We start from the raw sequence: 6762 nt of genomic DNA, 5'->3' as shown, positions 1-6762 counted from the left end.
GAGAGAGAGAGAGAGAGAGAGAGAGAGAGAGAGAGAGAGAGAGAGAGAGAGATTTTTTGTGATTGGCCCATGTCCTACTGCAGTAACTTCCCTGCACTGTTGCCATTTTCTACTTCAAAACCAACTGATAATCATATTGTTGTACCAAGTAAACTCGAAACTCAGCAAAAATTCTCACTTCTGCACCTGGTAATCACCTTGAAAAACTGATTACCATCTCTGTTTTGCACTCGTTAACTGTTGTCAGAAACTCATTACTTGATGCTGCAATTGTTTGGTTCTTAGACTTATTAATATCTTCCTTCCCTTTTTTTTTTTTTTTGTGAGGTGCATTCGATTTTTTTTTTCTTGTACATGACTGAATGAATGCATGTATTGAACAGGTTTTAACATGCATCATATGGGAACACTTCAGTAAGCACACATGCACACGTATAGATACTTGTAAGAACCCATTATAATGCATACATGTTGAATATACACACACATACACATACACTCTGTGTGTACCTGTAAAATCCAGTCATAATTTCTTTGTTCTGTTCTTCTATTGAAATGAAAACCTTACAGCCACAGAGAAGATACTTCGAACATTTTATATTAACTTTGGCATTTTATTATGTATACTAAGTACATAAAAAAAGTCACCTGACTAACCTACTCATTAAGTTGATAATTAATTGATGCTTATCCATGAGAGTCAACTAAAATGTATTGTAAGAGCACTGACATATATCTCGCCAATTAGATTATGATATATAACAGTTAAACCTGTATTAATAAACTCTAGACCTCTTTAAAATGGTAGCTATTCAAGTTTTTAATTTCTAAATCTTAAGGCAAGATGCTAACAATAGAATTTAGATAATCAAAATTAGTATTGTGATATAAGATATTTTCCTCTAATTAACATACTAATTATGGATTTCAAATGGTATAATGTTAGACTTATTGGTAGCTTCCGTTCTTGCAATCAACTTTGTCAGCAAACTGAGCAGCTTGTCTATAATAATAATTTGCAAACTTGAAATGTCAGAAACAATGAGGCATTTATCAATATATCTAATCTAAGCAAAGTCTTGAAGAAATAACAGAAAATGATATAATTCTAGAATTATATTGTCTCTATTCCAAAAATATCATGTAATAAATAGAAAATTGGAAATAAAGTTAAGATTTCATAAATGAGAAATTTACAGTTCCAGTCCATAATTCACAATATATCTCCTATGTTCTGAAGAGATTTTAAGGAGAAATATTTAGCTCAGATGTACCAACAGATCATCTTTAATTGAACTGATCTATGGTGTGTAAACTGGTGGTTGCAATCTGTTTGAGATAGATCAAGCCCTCACTTATCTGATGACCTGCTGGGGCAAGTGAAACCGAAATCGTGATGGCCCCTGTACCAGTGGAGCGCTAAGAGCACCGTCCAAGCGTGATCATTGCCAGAGTAGCTGTCTGGCCTCCATGCCAGTGGCACGTAAATAGCACCATTTGAGCTTGATCATTACCAGCGTCATCTTACTGGCACTTATGCCAGTGGCACGTGAAAAAACATTTGAGTGAGATCGTTGCCAGTGCCGCTGGACTGGCTCCTGTGCAGGTAGCATGTAAAATGCACCATTTTGAGCATGGCCATTGCCAGTACCGCCTGACTGGCCTTCGTGCCGGTGGCACGTAAAAGCACCCACTACACTCTCAAAGCAGTTGGCGTTAGGAAGGGCATCCAGCTGTAGAAACTCTGCCAAATCAGATTGGAACCTAGTGTAGTCCTCCTATTGTTCTTGACACATTTCCTGTGTCCTTATGTCTTCAAAGTGAAGACAAGCACCTTCACTCAGCAAAGCCAGCATCCAGAGACTAGTTTCAGAGTCATTGCTCATTATCAGTCTGGAGTAGCATGGCTTGCTAGCTGTCAATGCCTATCCGCCTTTGAAAACTGTTTTCTAAGCCTAAGAAATGTAAGTAGGGGCGTGATATTAAATTTTGCGCCTCCACAAAATTTTAGTTGGTACAAGTGCACACTCTGCACTTGGGTTATACTCTTTCTGTTGTCCAAATACTTCTGTTCACCTGTACTAGCTGTTCTTGTTGTAGCTAAATTCATGTTGTCAGGGCACATAACCAGTGAAAAACATCCCATCTCATTTTTCAGGCATTGTACACCAAGAATTTTACAGAATATCTTCCTTCTCCTTTAAGGTTAGCAGAATGCAATTTGAGAGTGATTTGGTTACAATTCCAAACATCTATGTACCCTGGTAATGGTTTTAGTGCAGGTAGGACCAATTAGACACTGTCAGATCATGAGGTTTTCTGTAATAAGCAATTTTCTGGTATTAAATTTTTGAAATATAAACCATCCCATGGGGTAGGGTATCGGTTTGACTTGATTAGGTACCAATTCCTGTAGCTAGGTGAGAAGAGGCAATGAAGAAGAAGGATGTCTTCTGCTCCCCCCCAAAAAATAATAAAAAACCTGCAGCAGCTCTGAACATGTAACAACCAATGTTGTTGTTGTTGTTCTCAATGGTTGCATGACTTGTCACTTTCACAGCTGTATAACATGCAACCTTTTATCATAAAATAAATCATTACAAACTGTTGGTCTATAACCATGTTTTCTTTTTTTAATATCTTCTCTACTCAACTATTCCCACTTCTAACACAAATCTACAGGGATTAAACATTTGTTAGACTCCAGCTGTATCATTAAAATTTTAATTGTAATTTGCTATATTTCGAATCAATAGTTACTGAAATATGAGGGAAGCAGGAACATTAAAATGTTTCGATTTTCACCGACATTAAGACATATTGGAAACCATTTAGTGTGTGTGTGAGAGAGAGACAGAGAGAGAGAGAGAGAGAGAGAGAGAGAGAGAGAGAAGGAGAGGGAGAGAGAGAGAGAGAGAGAGAGAGAGAGAGAGAGAGGGAGAGGGAGGGAGAGAGAGAGAGAGAGAGAAAGAGAGAGAGAGAGAGAGAGAGAAAGATAGAGAGAGAGAGAGAGAGAGAGAGATTCACAAATCTGAATGGTCTAGGTTTTGAAACCCTTCCAACTAAAAAAGGATCATTAAAAACATGGTCTGCCAGTTGTGAATGGAGAAAAGGGATTCTGATAATTATTCACAAAATTTAATATTCTTATTCCCAAGATGTTGATTAATGTAATATTTAGATAAATATTACACTGAATCATTCAACTGAATGATCCAAATCCACAATCTGTGTCTGGAATTCTTGTACCAGCCATTTTCCTTCAGTTCTATTCTTAATATGATTGTTAAAGATATGGGCATCACAAAATATCTTTTTCCTTTCTTTAAATAATCCGACTTCTAAGACACAGAATATTTCTGCTCATATCTCAAAGACTTGCTGTGGTGAAGCAGAAAATGAAGAATGTAGATATATATTTGCAGGAAATCAAGAAATTTTTGCTCCTCAGTTGTAGCTATTTTACATCACTTCTATTTCTAATACCTTTCGTGATGCCATAAACATTGCAGCCTTCAATATCTCCTCACCTAGAAATTTAAGGCCTTATGCCAATAGTAAAAACAAAAAAAAAATCAATATTATTATTTATGAGAATTGTTCCCTATTTCTATTTTCATTAAACACATTCTATTGATTTCCAATTAATAACTGAAAAAGATATTCTATGAAATATTGAAAAAAATACAACAAAAACGTTTCTACATTGAATATAAATGTTTTTTTTTTTCTATTCTTCTCAAATTTATCGTTGTCTGCTGCTGCCACTATTATCTACTAAAACTCCATTGTGAAGTAGAACAATCACAAATAGATGATATAAAATATTGCTGCCTGCTCAATACCACATATTAATTTTGAATAGCAATATTGTGGTCTTGAGACATTAATCTGAGGGAAAAGACTAATAGCTAAGCAACATGTTAGAATGCTTGACTACCAAATAAATGACTCTTGCTTCATATCTCAACACTGGCAATGTTCTTTGTTCCTCACAAAGACATTTCATTCTCAATGACCCTGCTTCCCCCCCCCCTAGTTATATGTATACATTGGTGCTAACATACAAGATGTAGTGGGACAAAAATTTTAATTCATTAAAATTATTTAAAATTACTAATATTACTTGTAAAAAAAATGAAAGGATTTTGTTGATAAAGAAATTTTGTTCTGATTCTTTGAGAGACTGGCATCCTATCCCAGAGAGATGGCTCTCAACTATTTATCAAGATGGCTCACTGACATTTCTTATAAAAGCAGTCAATAAAAAATAAAGAAATGATGTTAGCTTTAATTTAATCCTTGTATAAAACATCCATGTTAGCACCACATATTAAGCATTTCAGCTGGCAGTGGCAGACTGGCTGGTTTGCCAGCTTGTCCGATGGCAAGTGGGCTCCTGCACCATTAGAATCCATATATGGGAGCCCATGTTAGTATCTAAGGGGCCTATCCCTTCAAGTTTGAGAATTTTTATTCACTCCTGGGAGAATGCCATTAATTATTTCAGCCTGGTTGTGTTTGTAGGCAGCTGAAAAGAATACTTTTAACAAAAAAAAAAAAAAAAGAAATTAAATTATAGCATTGTAATTGCGGATGGGTCCCCTTGTATTTGTGGGTGGGCCCCCTTAGTCTCCTGGCAACCAATATATTTTGACCCAGTCCACCACTATCCGCTGGTGCCACATAAAAAAAGCACTCATGATGGTGCCATGTAAAAAGCTCCTGTGCTGGTGCCACATAAATAGCACCTAGAACACAAGATACCGCCCGGTCCAGGAATTGAAACCACAATCTTACGATCATGAGTCCAACACCCTCACCACTAAGCTATGTGCCTCCAATAACCTACCAGTGGGAATGGTTTGTATAAAATAAGCAACAACAGTGGTGAGTCTGAACTCTTTTACTCTTTTACTTGTTTCAGCCATTTGACTGTGGCCATGCTGGAGCACCGAACTCAGAACAATTGGGTTTTGTTCAGTTGTGAGTTGTTGTTGTGCAGTTCATCTTCACTTGACTATTCTGTTGTCTTTTTCAACAGCCTAGAATTACATCATCCAATGTGTTTGTCCCTATGTTTTGTAAGGTCGTTATGATATCAGGGACATTGGGGTACTATTTCTAACACGAGTAACATTTCAGAATTTTCTGAGCTTGTTGGGTTATAAATATGATGTTACTGAAGTTGGTTCTCCAGAAGTTCCACAGGTGACCAATTCTCCCATCTTTTCTCACTTTATATTTGTGCACTTTTTTTTACCTTCTTAAGAGGGTAGGATGTGAATTGATTGAGATTTACTTGCTATTTCTTGCAGATGAAGCAACTCCATAGAAGATTGAATTTTGGCTCATTATAAATAAGTTGTTGTTGTTTGACATAAGAAGGGGCATCCACCCTTAGAAACCGTGCCAAACAGACAATTGGAGCCTGGACAGTTCTCTGGCTGGCCAACTCCTGCCAAACCATCCAACTCATGCCAGCATGGAAAACAGCCATTAAACAATGATGACGATGACATCGTTGTTGTTTAACCCCAGGCCCATCTGAATGGATAGACTTTGATCACAAGCATTCTAGCAACGACCATCTGCTCTTGTTTTTTTCTTTCTCATGTCTTTCTTTTGGTCTTCTCTTCTCTGATAGCCCCTATCAAATACTGCCCGATACAAGGTCTACTTAGATGTTATTTTGAAAATGGTAAGGGGAACTGGACTGCTGTTTCTAGTAGTCCAAGTAACTAATACAGAAGCTCCATAGGAGAATCCACTGTTTATAGCAGTGAGAGCACAATATATAATATTTATTAAAGCCCATTCCAGTCCTACAGCAATATTGTGATCAAATCCTACAATGGGGGTGGGGTAGATTACGGAGATCCTTACTTGATGTGAACAACAAAAATCCCTGGTTGACGGATATTGCTGATTACAATACATCGGATTAATTAGATTTATTTATTTATTACACAATCATCATAAAATAACTTTTGGTTGATATTAATAATGAAGAACATCGAAATAATGCGAAGTTGCAATACAGTAGCAGAAACAAATAGGGAAGCATGCTTCACTAATTTAGAATATTGAACAGCAACGACAACAACAGCAAGAACAAGAAGAGAAGGAGTGAAAAAGAGTAACAAATAACAATGATGGAGATGTTTCTCTGTTCTGCGAGTGGAAAGTTGGCAGGAAGAGATGGCGCTTGGCCTGAAAGCCAAACGGTTTGTGTTGAATGCAGCAGAGTAAAATAAACACTTCCTTAAGTTAGCAAAAATTCTTTCAATAGGAGAGTCTGTGTGTGTGTGTGTGTGTAAATATATGTATATACACATACATATGTACATGTATGTTTAAGTATTTATGTATGTATGTATCTATCTATATATGTATATATATATACATACATTTTTATATTGCTATACATACATATATATATATGTATATATATATATATATGCATACATACACATATACATTCATACTTGCATATGTACTTATATGTATATGACTGCATGTATGTGCATAAATGTATGTGCGTGTGTGTGTATATGTGAGTAAATATGTATGTATATATACATATATATGTACATGTGTCTATGTATATATATATATATATATATATATATACATACATACATATATATATATATATACATTCATGCTTGCCTGTGTACTTGTATGTCTATGACTGCATGTATGTGCATAAATGTGCGTATATATGTATATATATATATATATATATATATATATATATAT

The 6762-nt window shown here is 35.7% G+C and overlaps 1 protein-coding gene across 1 annotated transcript in view; it reads right to left on the bottom strand.

Moving 5' to 3' along the window:
- The window catches only part of LOC106876447 (muscle M-line assembly protein unc-89), a 351593-nt gene that overhangs the window by 190939 nt on the left and 153892 nt on the right, over positions 1-6762 (bottom strand). The gene's annotated exons all lie outside the window — the stretch shown is intronic.

This window comes from Octopus bimaculoides, chromosome 12, assembly GCF_001194135.2.
Source record: "Octopus bimaculoides isolate UCB-OBI-ISO-001 chromosome 12, ASM119413v2, whole genome shotgun sequence".
NCBI classification, from domain to species: domain Eukaryota; kingdom Metazoa; phylum Mollusca; class Cephalopoda; order Octopoda; family Octopodidae; genus Octopus; species Octopus bimaculoides.
Note: the sequence above shows the minus strand (reverse complement) of the source record. Positions and strands in the feature narration are given on the sequence as shown.